Below are 16,008 nucleotides of genomic sequence, written 5' to 3'. Positions count from 1 at the left end.
ATGTTATACTCAAATATATATAACTGTTAACACACGCATTTATTTATTTGGCTAGACTTTTAAACCATTATAATCTTTGGTTAATATTGTAAATAGTATAGTAATGTCCAACTGCTGGGAAAAGACCTGTAACTGCTTTCACTCTGTGACGGATTATGTCACACCCCGACCGTATTTTCAATATAACTAAGATAAGAGTTGGCCTTTGCTTTTTACTATAATATTATTGTAATTTAATTGATCATTATGGTATAATTATAGATAAAATTATAGATAAAGCACGTTAAGATGTTGGTCCTGCGCCTGAACTCTTTCCGGTCGTGTCGATTGCCGTCCTATCGGATTATGAGAGCTAGGCAATAGAAAGTGCACCTGTGTTTGCGCACACACTTGTGCACTATAATATGTCCTGTGCAGCTGGCTAATCTCTCTTGAGATTGGCCGCTGTGGCCGAAATCGATCTGGAGGACATTATTATAATTACATTATGTCTATAACGCTGTTACTGAGACTAAACATAGGACACTTTGTAGAAACGGTACGCTGCCGTAATAACCGGTAATATCAAAGCGGCCAGTGCAAGGTTTTAGACCTATTTTATGGGAACACTTTACTGTCTGTAAGTTAATGTTTAATTTCCTACTTTTTGTAGTTTATCTATAACGAAAGTTTAAACTATTACGAAAAAAAGTTTTATTAATTATAAGGTACTATTAACTTTGTCGAGTAACTTTATCTAATAGACGGCGCTGCAGCATGTCAACTTTATTGCACAACAATTGATTATAAACAATAACATTTGTTGGGATTTATGAATAAAAATATAAATTTATCGAACTAAATGAGTCACCTGCCACTTGTGCAATTGGGCGTGGAATCAAAGCTTACGATCCTCAGTGGTACATTAGAACAGCGAGGCAGAATAAACTTAACGATATTCTTTACGAGAAAGGACATGTGTAGCGGTTACTTTAACTTTATTAATGTTCATATAATAGAGGTTATTTATATCGATGGTACACGAAGACGTAACGGTACGTGTAGTATTAAGCTCGCAGGTTTTGGTTCAGGGAGGTATGCGGTCTTGGCAACAACACGCCCGCATTGTTACGGCCTCCGGCAAACATACTGCTGTAACATATATTTAGATAAGGTGAAACATGGGAATTGTCTTGAGGGTGTACCGGGAAATCTAGTCTTATGCTGCTAAGCAAATCGATAAATCTGAAGCTTATAATGAATAGCACAGTGATTTAATGATTTACGGGCGGTCTAGGAAAAGTCGCAGGTTCTGTACTGGTGGCAGGACTTTGTGCAAGCCCGTCTGGGTAGGTACCACCTACTCATCAGATATTCTACCGCAAAACAGCAATACTTGATATTGATGTGTTCCGGTTTGAAGGGTGAGTAAGCCAGTGTAATTACAGGCACAAGGGACATAAAATCTTAGTTCCCAAGGTTGGTGGCGCATTGGCTATGTAAGCGATGGTTGACATTTCTTACAATGCCAATGTCTAAGGGCGTTTGGTGACCACTTACAATGGTAGGTGGTCCATATGCTCGTCCGCCTTCCTATTCTATAAAAAAAAAAGGTTCGTTGCTAGCTGATCTAACACAAACTGTACGCTTAATTGGAGGAGTAATTATAAACACCTTAAGAACGAGTATTGTAAGTCTAAAAAAATATATGCTTATTACCTGAATAGAGATTTCATTAACATCACAAAGAGATAAGATATCAGGCTCATGTTCTTAGACATGAATTATTTCCTTCCTATTATTCTCGGCAAAATTCACAATCTGCTCTTAGCTTTAAATTAAAAATAATCTTGTACGATGACGATTCAAAAAACTTTGTAGGAGATTTAAAATCCTAACTAGGGGTATCCTAAGCATTTATTTATCTCGTGACGCTGATTTATAAGTGCTTATAAGAGCCAGCTTGAATAAAGTGTATATAATTTTTTTTAATTTTAAAATCTATACTTCACGTTTCTGTGAAATTATTCATTTTTCGGACCAGAAATAATATATGTTTGTGGCAATTATTGTGAAAAGGAAAAACCATGGTAGCGTACTACGTAATTGTAAATGCATTTAATTTATAAAAGAACAAATATTTTTTGCTAATTTAAAATGGGACCTATTTATGTGAATATGACCAACAAAGGTATTTCTCAATATTTCCAAGAAAAAAAATTTATAGAAGACTAAAAAAACCTCTTCTGTGACCAGAGTAAAGTTTTTAAAATTTTTAATGACTACTATTTTATTCCTTTCTTTCTAAAGCTCATTATCACGGCTTAATGCAGCTAATTTACAAAATTTCATTCGTAGTAAATGTAAAAATATAAAGAAATAAAAACGATTTACTATTACAATAAACTCCTTTATGAAACTTTATTTGGCAAATATTTTAATAGACTTGAAAATTCTGTTTTCCCAAATATGTAAATAAGGTAACTTAGTTTAATTAAATCGACTTAGTAATTTTAGAATTTAGGAATACTATTTACCTTTATTTAATGGGAATGGGGTTTGAGTCAATTAGATAAATAAGATTATTTTAATCTGGCAAACTTGAATCCTAAAAAAAGGGTGGTGTATCCTACCCACAAATGTTGTTAAGCTATATAGTCTTTTCCAATCAAAACTATAAAGATTAAATAAGCCTATATTATACAAAACTATTCCACTTTACTATTAATAGTATCAATTTCAATTTCCTAAAATTTAATTTCGACTTCGCCCAAGATCTTGATATCACGTCAGTAGAATGTGAAAATGAAAATGTGTCTTTATTCCTCCTATGATTACAATAGGCTACAGTCCTGACTAATATTTATATTAGCATACGATATAATTTTCAAGCCCATATCTGCTTGGAAGTCATTCACCTTTTCCCATTAAAATTTGTTCATGATAATGTTCGTAAACCGTTGAGAATTTCAAAATCGATTGTGAAACGTAAATGAAAATACCATGACCATTCATACCTAATGGAATCCAACGATATTGGGCTTTAATATTCGTTGGAATGAAATATAATCATTGTTTTATGTACTGCAATCTCATTCAAATTAATTATCCTAACAATTAGGCTGATTACAAACTGTACGACTGATGATACTAACAGTAACTGCGGATGTGGATCTCTAGGTAGAACACGTTCGAAACTTGTTCCATGTTTAAATCTGGTATATCGGCTATCATGATATGACATCGTCATGAATTTTGAAAAAAATGGAACGAATTTTGACATCATGTAGACCAATCAGTTAAGCGATGTGGTTGATTAAGTTTCACATCCTACGCAATAGAAGAGGTCCTTAGCTATAATTGTTATTGGTAGTAAGTAGCATCGCCACAATGCCCGAGTTAGATTTAGAAATATAATGTTTTTAAAGCTTAATCAGTATTAAATTCAGTTTTACTCGTATCAAAATAGATACTTTCTATTTTACTCGCATATTCGCTTCGTGTGTTTGTTCTATAAACGGCTTCAGGCGTTTTTTATAATTATACAATATAAAAGTACCTTTGTAGTAAGCCTAACAAATATTTGTTGAAAGCAGTGCAATTATGCCTATTATATGTATGTATACCTCAGGCCGTTCAATTTCGTTGACGTACCTAAAGTATTTCAGATATCGTGTTATCGCTTTGTTGAGCCAATTGAAAATTGAGTTTTGCCATATTAATGTACCAATTTTGTCTCCGAATTCGAAATTAGAAGGTAATGGTTAATTAAGTTAGCCGAATAGCTCGTCTATAATTAATACGTTCTTATTGAGGCCATCTCATTAGATGAAATGGAAAGATAAAAACATTTAGTTTTTATTGTATTACTTTAAATGGTGATCGTTGAAACGATAAAAGTAAATAGCTTAGAAAAAAATAACAGCCTGTGAATTTCCCACTGCTAGGCTATAGCCTCTTCCTTTGAAAAACTTTGGAACTTATTCCACTACGCTGCACATGCATGTGTATGTACTTTGTTGGATACACATGTGGCAAAATTTCAGTGAAATGACACATGCAGGTTTTTTCACGATATTTTCCTCCACAGCTGAGCAAGAGATGAATTATTAACAATATTACAGTAACAGCCTATCCCTCTACTGGGCTAAGGTCTTCTCTCACTTTTTGAGGAGAAGGTATGGAGCTTATTCCATTGGTGGTAATGGTAACAACATTAAGCATATGAAAATTCAGTGTTCCCGAATCCCGTTTTTTACTTATGTTGTAAAAAAATAATACTTGCACACCCCCTGATGTATATAAATAAAGTACTATGCTACAAAACTTTAAACAATAACCGTACAAATTATTACGAATGAATGAATACGAATGCATTCGACAAATAAAAAACACTTTTGGTTAACCTCTTAATAAATAAAATAACTGTTTGTTCTCTATATGTTTCTAAAATATTAACGCAATTGAGATAAAGCTTTGAAAAGGTTTTTTGCCTACGCCAGCGAAATCACTAAAACGCAAAAAAGTAAGATTTTTATTTGTATGTTTGTTCAATATAAAAGTTTTATTTAGACTCTTATTCTACCGCTATGTAAAGTCATCATATAATATACATCAAAGGAATATATTAATAAATTGCTTAGTTGGATGAAAGACACAGAATGGGAACAATGCCTTTATAACTTCAATTATCAAATGGAGTTCAGTGAACAAAACAAAACCGTTGTATTTTCATGTCTCATTGCACTAACTGCGTTGAGATTCATATAAAGTATTGTAATTACGGGAAAATTATTACCTCTTTAAAATAATTACAAGTCGTTTATACACAGATAGTAAAACAGAGCATGCTGTAACTAGTTCGCTGCTAAACGGCCGTCTGCCTGCAGACACTTAGTCAAGCAAACAAGCCTGCCGATAAACTCGTTCCTTTCGAGTAAATGTTTGTTCCCTCGACACGGGCATTGATTTTAATTCTACGTGACCTGCGACTTTCTTATTTCTGACGTACACGTATCTTATATTAAATTAAATTAATATTCCTATACATACAATACAGCAGTAGAAACCGTGTGTCTGTTCATTGAATGTATTTATAAAAAAATTAGTTTGGACGATAACACTGAACATCATCACTATCACGCGGAAGAAGTCGCGAGCACCAACTTGTTATTAAATATTAAAACCTTATTATTATCATAAATCAACAAATAAATCTAGTATCAGTTTTAAAAAAAAACAAAAATTTAGAACAAACCGTAGAAGAGTAAAGAGACTCTTATTTTTGTGGTTGAACTGGAAGGAGGTGATCATCTAATTACGCCTTCTAGTATAGTTTGAGTATAGTCTACCTCATAATTTCTTGATGAGGTCTTCCTAAACGATTTCGGCTACGGTGGCAACTGCGCAAGACATGTTAAAGTGCACAGATGCACGCTCTATTTCCTTACTCTCATAATCCGATGGGACGGCAATGCGACCACGACACGACCGGAAAGAATTCACACGCAGGACTAACGATCTTACGTGCTTTTTGACGCATTTGTACTTCTAACTCGAGAGTCTTCATCAGAAAAACTTAATAACTTTTTTGGCTCGGAGTTGGAACAGTAATATTACCTAAATAAAATAAATGTTTTTTCAATTTCATATAATGTATTAGCGCAACATCAAATGAGTTCTCACCGATTTATTAAATATAAGACTGCAAATCTTGGTAACAATTGTCGTGTAAAAGCCACTGGACCATCACGGCTCGTAATTTGTGTATTTATTTTATTTATTTTGAACAACCAACAGTAGATATACAGTTAAATAGGGGTTGAAAAGTTTTTTGACAAATGTTCTACTAATTATAGGTCATCACATCATTCGTAAAATCATATATAGTATTTAAAATAAGAATATAGTTATAATTCATGTAAGTTTTAATTATTTATTTATTAGATCACCAACAAAGTACACATCTATGATAGCACACAGTTCATAAAATAAAAAATAAAAGAAGTGGTACCTCAATTACAGGTGATAACTGCATGAACAATGAGGCAACATATACATTATAGCACAAAAAAAAAAAACAAATAAAAGACAAATCAAAATTTCAAGTTCCAAACCAAAAAACAAACAGTGAATAAAAAATTAATAAACTAAAATAAAAACAATAATGAAAACTAATACGGATAATTAAGTATTGCTTATTAATGGCATTATGGACCTTCTAGATTTAAGTATATTATATAAAGTTGGTAAAGATGTTTACATCCTTGTCCATGTCTACGCAATTATAGGTCTTTATAATTATTAAGATGGAGTAATAAATGTATTTAATAATTATTTTTAATTGCGTCGAACCGGAACGTTCATTAAGTATATCTTATTGATTCATTATACGTTCCGCGGTCGATGCCGTCAATCGTGACAACTCGCACTGAACCAGAGCGACAGTTGATGAGAGACAAGGGAACCGGCAATCATTGTCGGCGAAGTAACGTTCTAGTGTCGACGGAAAATTTAATACATATTTTGTTTACAAGAGGAAACTATGTGGATTTACACTTTAGTATAAATTAATCTGAAATTATTGGGACCGGGTATTCGATTCTATAATAATATAATAATCATAAATAATAAATATCCTGGGATTATTTAAAGCTGATGCCGATATTATAAATAAATCATATATAAGCTTGATGTTACTTTTATTAATAATGATAAAAAATATATAAAAAAATTACAGAACTTTTGTTTTTCGTTTTAAGTTAAATCTACATTCCCAACAAGTGGCAGCTTTAAGTTTAATAACGATTCAAAAGTGTTTATATGTTTATTTTCATTCAAAAATATTGAAAATTTTATGATCCGTCGACAAGATGAGGACCTCTGTGTAAACCCGTCTAGTTACCATCCAATCTACGTATATTTTACCGCGAAACATCAATATTCAGTATTGTTGTATTCCAGTTCGAAGGGTGAGTGAGCCCGTGTCACTGGCACAAGGGAAGATCTAGAGGATCTAAGACAAAAATATAATTAAAGTATTACAACATTTAAATAATCATTATCGATATTCTTACATCACTATTACATGTTCATCAGTTCTCAATAATTCGTCGTGTCATCACATATCGTGTACGGTCTTGATTATGCAACGTGTGACATGCACTGAAATGCACTATTGATCACCTATAGACCCTATTAAACAGCTACGAAACAACTAATATATATATATATATAAGCATGTTATAATAATCGAGGCAAATTCACTTAGCACAGAAATCACGTGATGTGGTACATGAATCTGTTGAGCTATTCTGTTTCGAATGTGTTCTTAACATTCGAAACTCAGCGCAGAACACTTTTGTGATACGATAGAAATTGAAATGAAACTTTGACTGTAATAATTATAATATTTAACGTAATTTGATCTTAGACATTTCACGAGTGAGATACGAGTTGAATTGAAATTTAATAATTTTCACATATATGGTTTTATAGGGTGATAGTAATTTGTAATCATCAGTTCTGTGTTTTCATATTTCATTGAGGGGAAAACGACTGCATGGATAGGTATGGGTTAATAGTTCAAAATTAGTGAAAACTCGACAAACTTATACAAGATATCAGTCTGTTTTTTGCAGCTTAAGTATTCAGGATACAATATTTTATTACAATTCATTCCTCTAGGCTCATAAAAGCGCATTTATTTATTTATTTAATATCGAACTACCAATAAATGTTACAATAATACAACAAACAATATATAATGTAGGCTAAACAAGATTAATTACACTTTTATATATAGGTAATTAGAGTATGCTTAGTTAATATAAATAATGTATGATAATTAAATTGAAATAAATTTGAAATTTATTGTACTTAGTATTGGTAATAATTTTAATTGAAATTAATTAAATTTTAATTTGAACAATATTAAGATATAATTTAAGGGGAAAAAATAGTGTAAATTTATAGTCAAGAATGTCAAACATAATATAGAAAATCCACAACAATTTAACAACAAAACACTTGTTTAATATAAATATATTTCAATGTCATAATAACTAGCTAACCTAAGTTGTCTCTTTATTATTCTATTAATTATTATCTTAATCCCGAATGAGTAAAGGCCATTAATAAAGATCGGTCGTGCTATTAAAAAATATAATTAGTGTAAATATACCTTGATTTTAAGTAGCGGTATTTTTGGTGGAAATTTATTCCAGGCACGTAAAAGGCTTTCGAGTTGTTTAAAATTTAGTGATAAAATGCAGGAACGGAGCGACAGAAGTTTTTTTGTTTGCACGAAGCTGTTGAATTAATTATCAAAATGTTGGGCCGTTTTATTGATTCAGATTATTAATAAGCACATATCGCTGTTATTTTTACATAGAGCTATATAGATTATATAACTTATTCCACTCGTATGAGATGTAAATAAATTTTAGTTTTACATATTACATGCGATTTATAAAAAAAATGGTAGTTGGACTGGATAATGGGCAATCTGACGATAAGTGGTCACCACTGCCCATAGAAATTGGCGTTGTAAGAAATATTAAAAAATTATTTATTCATATCATCATCGCAAATGAGCCACCAACTTCAGGAGTTTAGATGTCATATCCCGTGTGCCTGTACTATAATGGCTCAATCGCCCTTTTAACCGGAACACAATAAAACTAAGAACTGATGTTTGGCTGTAGAATATCTGATGAGTGGGACCTGATCTGATACTCGGACGGGCTTGCGAAGCCCTACCTATCACCTACCAAGTAAAATACTTACAAATAATGATTGTAAGTAAATGAATAAAATAGTTTCAAATTCTTTACGTACGATACGTTTATTTTTCAATTACAACACTGAAACTATTTTTTTAATTCGATTAATAACAATAAAATGCTATTAACAATAATAATAAAATCATTTATTTCGACAAAACAGGGATCATAAATACAAAGTAATAAATAATAAAAAGACAAAAACTACAATAATAATGTTTTACAGATTTTACATAATAATTTGTCACGTTGAGCTCTGTATGAAATATTTAGGGTGTATATGGTTGAATTAAATATACATGGCGAAGGACTTCGTCGGTTATATTGTAATGGTTCCCCTGAGTTTTTATGCGATGTGAAGTAATAAATTATTGCAAAAAGGTCAGGGCACATTTCCCCAGCCAACCGTCTAACAAATTTCCTAATTGGGAATGTATTTATACTTGCTATTAACATAAGTTTCGCTCGGTCTCAGCCATAAAAAATAAAGATTCAGTGAGTGCATAATATCATTCCTAAGTCATGTAGGACTTATTATTTTCCTCGGTGATTAGCTTGTTCATGTCTTAACACACTTACTTGTATTAATTCAACCAAATAATACTAAATAAAATATATTAGTACATCTGCAACTTAAAAATAACTCTTTGGAATAACAGAAGTAAATTTTATCAATTTCATATTACTCAAAGAAGAAGCGCCCATTGTGTAGTCATATTAAGTTTAAAGAAAGGACTTGAGATAGTTTTGCAGAGAGATTTCATCGAAAATATACAAAGGTTTAAAACCGTCTGGGTTCACACTTAATATTTGTATTTTCATTCTTAAAAAAATTTCATAGATCTGTTTATTTGTTGTTTTAGTAAGCACTATAAAGTCAACGATTATAATGCTATTTATATTGTCACTATTTGACAAAAACTGTTCTGGACTGTTGACTTTTGGACTTTTGTGTTATAAGCGTATGTAATAATATACCCCTTATATCAGCTGGGGCGATCATAAATATTCTGTATTCAATGTCTCAAGGGTAATTAGACTTGTAAAAAGTTAAGCATACTTTTTTAAATTAGTAGCTTATTATGCTGCACGAACATTTTTAAATGATGGCTGTTTGCAAAATTACTTTTGTTGTTATTTAGTTGTAAGTCATTTTAGGTGATTTAAACAAAAATTGACGTGACAAATTCGGCTGACCTCTTTTTAATAATTGTGAAACGATTTTGATTTGACATAAAGATTGACATTGACATTGAGGTTTAAGAATTTATTCTCAAAAAGACAGATTCACTTACATGAGAACAGTATGATAAATGTAAAGATGACAAAAAATATATTCGCCTTATAGATACTTAGTTAACGGAATGTAATATAGTAAAATAGATGTGTGTATTTTAATCGGTACAAAAGTGGGTATTCTCTAAAATATATTTTGAGAGTTGAGACTTGAACCCGTTAACTGAGCTAACATTTTTTATATAAGATGGTAATTTGTTATATAGTTGTGCTCCATCGAAAGTTATATTTTTTTTTTTGCAAATTTTTGGGAGTACTAATAAGCTTGGTCTACGGGTGCTACGTTTATTGCTTTGTTTTATAAATGACAATTCTGAATGTATCGATTTATTAATAATTTTTCTAATGAGAATACAAGAATTATATACATAAAGTTGTCGTAAGTTCATAATATTTGTTTCTTTGTAAAGTTTAGTTGTTGATGTCAAAGGTGGATATCTAAAAAGTATTTTAATAATTTTATTTTGTTTTCTTTGTAGTTCTTGCAGTTTTGTTTTTCCAGTATTACCCCATATTTCTATTAAATACAATAAATGCGATTTTACTAGCGAATTGTAGATGTTATACTTTATTTTTTTAGGTAAGCATTTTGAAATATTTGTTAATGACCCAATTAAAGAGGAAAGTTTTTTATTAATGTAATCTACTTGATATTTGAAAGTTAAGTGATTGTCTATTCGTAACCCTAAATATTTTTCACAGTTTTTCTGCTCAATTGGAAAATTGTCAATAGTTAATGGAACATGTGGTGCAATCCTTTTATTTTTAGTTTTGAATACAATGTAACAAGTTTTGGAAACGTTAATAGTTAAAAGATTTTGATTGAACCATTTATGCAAAACATCTAAATCACGTTGAGCTTCAGAAATTATATCATTTATGTTATTACCAAAATAGAATAAACAGGTGTCATCTGCATACAAAGTCAGGTGACCATTTAGTTTCAAAGTTGCAATATCGTTTACATAAATTAAAAAGAGAAGTGGTCCCAAAATTGAGCCCTGTGGAACACCTGGTGGTAGGGCTTTGTGCAAGCTCGTCTGGGTAGGTACCACCCACTCATCAGATATTCTACCGCAAAACAGCAATACTTGATATTGTTGTGTTCCGGTTTGAAGGGTGAGTGAGCCAGTGTAATTACAGGCACAAGGGACATAAAATCTTAGTTCCCAAGGTTGGTGGCGCATTGGCTATAAGCGATGGTTGACATTTCTTACAATGCCAATGTCTAAGGGCGTTTGGTGACCACTTACCATCAGGTGGCCCATATGCTCGTCCACCTTCCTATACTATAAAAAAAAAAAAAAACCACACGTGACAGGCAAAGCACTACTTTGTATATCACCAATTTTGACGATTTGCAATCTGTTTGTTAGGTACGATTTTAACATTTCTAGTACAGTACCTTTGATACCTATGTTTTGAAGTTTATGTAATAAGATTTTATGACTTACGGTATCAAAGGCTTTTTTTAAGTCGATAAATACGCTCAGAGCTATGTTCTTTCTATCTAGGTTCTGTCTTATTTTTGTTATTAGATCTACAGTTGCAGCAGTGGTGTTACTTCTAGCTCTAAAGCCGTATTGTCGTTTAGTAATGAAATCAAAAGAGTCCAAATACGTTATTAAGCGGTTGTGAATTAATTTTTCTAAGATTTTTGAGAGAACAGGTAGCACAGATATTGGACGATAATTTTCTGGGTTTGTTAAAGATCCAGATTTGTGTATAGGTGTTATTTTTGCGACCTTTAGTGAGTCTGGGAATAGTCCCTCGGACATAAGCTTGTTAAAACAGCGTGCCAGACATTTTGATATTAAATTACATAAACATTTCAATACTTTTGTGCTAATCTTATCTATACCACTACTTGCATTCGAATCAAGATCCCCTATCAGTCTTTCAATCTCACAAAAGCTACACGGTTTAAATGTTACAAGTTCATGTTCATTGATTGTATTAATTGTGTGTAGGATGCTGTGGTGTCGTGTTGGTATTCTTTTTGCTAAGAGGAAACCTATTGTTGCGAAATATTTGTTAAATACGTTACAAATATCGTTTGTATCAGAAATTATTTTTGATTCTACTATTATTTTAGAGGGAGCACAACTTTGACTTATTTTATTACTACATAATTTATTAACTAAGGTCCAAATTTTATTAGGATTCTTTGCGTTGTTTGTAAATAGTTTGTAATAGTATGTATCTTTTGTATTTTGTATTAACGTACCTATATCATTTCTCTTTGAATAAAATTGATTTTTTACATACTCATTGTCGGGATTGTTTTTATATTGCGTCCATAAAAAATTCCTCTGACTTATTCCATCGACGATATCTTTGCTTATCCAATCATCTCTTATGTGGTTTAAAATTTTGGTTTTTCTTTCTTTACAGTCCATAACATATTGTTTTATTATATTTTCAAGCTCTGTATAGTTCTCAATTGAGTTAATCAATTGCGAGGACTCTAGGGAACTGTACAACTTTGTGTAATCTATAGCTTCATAAGTGGTTCGTATTCTTTTTGGAGCTTTGAATTTATTCAATTGAACATATATGTTTTTGTGATCTGATAATGATGAGTTAATAATAGCAACAGTGAAATTATTCGTGCTTAAATTTGTACTTACGTGGTCTATAATTGATTTTTTTGTAGTTGAGTCTCTTGTGCAGTGTAATTCATTAATTTTGTTCAGCAGCCTATGCCCCGATTCTTGTATTATTTGTTTATATTTGGTTATTCGTTTGTCTTTTTCCAATAAATTGATATTAAAATCACCAAATACTATCGATCTTCTACGTAGTTGTAATTGGCTATCATAGTCTTTAAGAAATTGTTCAAAATTTGTATCACCAGGCCTGTAAACTAACCCAATATCTACCGCGCATTGTTCAATGTGTACCCATAGGTAGTTGTTTCCACCCTGGTAAATTGAATCTATTAATCTATGCTGTAGATCATTATGTACGTAAGCCGACACTCCACCTCCCCTAACGTCTGTTCTGAAATTATAGTAATGTGTATAGTTTTCTATCTGTATTTGTTTCGCTTGATCTTCGGATGCTATCCAAGTTTCAGAGAGAAGGATGATATGAATGGTCGATGGTATGGATTTTAAAATGCATTTTAATTCGTCTAGTTTTCCTTTTTTTTTAATACTGCGGGCATTTAGGTACAAGAAGGATAAACGTGACTTTTCAGTGCGTAATTCTCGATAGTCATTTGCTATTTGGTAACTTATAGTGTCATTTATTATTGTTGATTGGAGTTTTTTGTAGAAGTTTTGACGATAGTTGGTGTTCCGTTGACGTATTTAATTGTTATATCGGTTTCGCCCTTGGATATACGTTCGTTTAGCTCAGTTTTTAAAAGTGTGTAGAATTTATGTTGGGTGGGAGTTTGGTCAGAGAATATTTTTAAATTGTTAGGCAGTTTATTACGGCTCTTAAGCACTGACAATGCTGTTTCTGGCTTTTCAAAGCAGACTTTAATTTTACGATTTTTTCCTGGGTTATACCTACCAATACGGAAAATATTTCTCGGTTTTGGCATGTCTGTGGCTATTTGCTCCAGTATTTTGAGTACTTCAGCCTCATCCAGTAAATTCCTCTCTATCGTGATGTTGGAGTAACTTTCAGCAACTCCCATAATAATTATATTATTTTCTCTCTTCTTGCGTTCTTGTACTTCGCGAATCAACTTTTCGTTTGTGTATATGTCATTATTCTTGGTCATGGGGATCAGACTTACTTTTAATTCCTGCATATTAGTTTCTAGTGGTTCTATTTTTTTCTTATCAGTATTTAATTTTGTTTCTAATTGGGATAACTGAGATTTTACATTGTTGTGTTCTAATGAGATTCTGGAAGTTAACGATTTTATATCATGTATTTCAGCGCTGATTTTAGCTACGTTGTTATCAAATGATTTTTTTATTTCGGTATGAGAAAGCTTTAGATTACTAATTTCTGTTTTTATTGATCCAATAGAGTCATTCATTTGTACCATCATTTGCGAGTTAGTCGCAGCATATGATTCCAGCAGTGTAGTAATGCGGGTTAATTCACTGCGTATGAGTTTAATTTCTTCCGAGCACTCACATTCTCGATCAGCTGGTTGTTTCCGTTTAGAGCGAAATGTTATTTGCGATCCAGGAATATCCACGTGTAATTTTGATAGATCAGGTTGTGATCCACCACCTGTGGTTGTAGGAGGCGATCGTGTTACGCTCATTATTTGTTAAATAATTTCAACCAGCAATCGCAATAAGTTTTACAATACAATTAAATGGAATTAATCATAATAAATTATATGAATTAACTTCAATATTTTTGGGGTCATTAAAATTTAAAAGTGATATTACGGCGATGGATAAAGAAATACAATTTTGTATAAAAATTGTTTTTAAATATTCCAGCGGAGGAATTGAGGTCACGTCGTCGAACGGCTCTGATGAGTCGAACGAGTGGCTTAATACCCTCTGATAAAATGTGCTTTTCTTAACTGTTGTTCCTATTAAAATATGGCAGGTATATTATTTTAGTAGGTACATTGACGAGCTGTTCCGACTTATTTTCAATTAATTATTCAAAATCAAAATATAAATTCAAGTGACATTAATCGTCATTTAAGAAGATTATGAGTATTTAAAGTCACCACCGATTTGAAATATTTTCACTGAGAAAAACCGGCAAGAGAATCAATACTTACTTTTTCCATCAACTAAATAGCTTCCCCTACTTTTTATCATGTTTATATGCCTTTATTTGGAGCGTAAGATTTAAAAATTTTAATTAGTTGGCAATGATTAAAAAACCTGCGAAATATTACTATAACGAAACTCTTATCTCAGGAAAGCTTTATTGATAACCAGCCAGAATCTTGGTGTTCTATGTTTATATATATTTCTCGTGTTAATATAACTATCTTGTGATGTGTTAATCATTTTTATCACATAAATAGTTAATTTGAATTTATTCTTTTGTGTTGTGATAAAATTCATATTTTTGTTATTTTTCTTATTGTTTTTTCTATGAGCTCTCACTATGAGTTTCAACTATGAGGGTTGATAACTCTCAAAAACAGTGTTGGATGTCACCCTAACTCCTTGAATCGTTTTGTAAATTCGTTTTGTAAATATAGAATATATAAAATCAATAATGATTAATTAAATAAAAACTAACGAAATTTAGATTATTTTTAGCAGACATGCGTCCCTTATAAATTATTATAAAGATTCAGTTTTTCAATAGAAGTCAAATATTGAAGTTCCATTTCAATCGCCAATCAATCATATTTGATAAAATATTTAAAGAAGTTTAGAGGCGTAACGAGCATTTAAACTAGCAGGATAAACATATCTCCTCTCTCCCTCTTACTTTCAACTTTCAGCGTCATGTCAACTTTACACATCCATTTTTTTCAACGTTTATTATACAAATTTAATTTTAGTGCATAGTTATGTAGAATGCAAAATGAAATACGTGGATTTAGTTATTTGAGCTTTCAAATTGTTTTTACTTTAATATTTATTTTAATAATAAATGTTTGATTAATTTCTTCAATAAAGTTAAAGGTTATTGCTGTCCTTTTCAGATTTATAGCGTGAATTTATAACATAGAACAGTCTATCCGCCTTCATATGGACTATTCCATGTAAAACTAATTATTTAAATCTAATACATGTATATATGAAATATCTCTATCTACTTTTCGTTGTGTTTGTTATCATAAAAAAAAACCAGTCAGTAAATTCCACAGTCGGGCATTGGTCTGTGCTCTTCTTAAAGGGCTCGTAGCTTATTGCACTAAAAGCTTGTAGCTTATTCCACGGTAATCCCACAATCCGATGCTTCTTCAATGCTGGTTGGTGGATATGCGTGTAGATAGTACAGCTACTTTTTTTTGTTACTTTACGATACGATTTGCGAAAAACTATCCCTAGTCATT

The sequence above is a fragment of the Nymphalis io genome, chromosome 19 (assembly GCF_905147045.1).
Source record: "Nymphalis io chromosome 19, ilAglIoxx1.1, whole genome shotgun sequence".
Classification (NCBI taxonomy): Eukaryota; Metazoa; Arthropoda; class Insecta; order Lepidoptera; family Nymphalidae; genus Nymphalis; species Nymphalis io.
Note: the sequence above shows the minus strand (reverse complement) of the source record.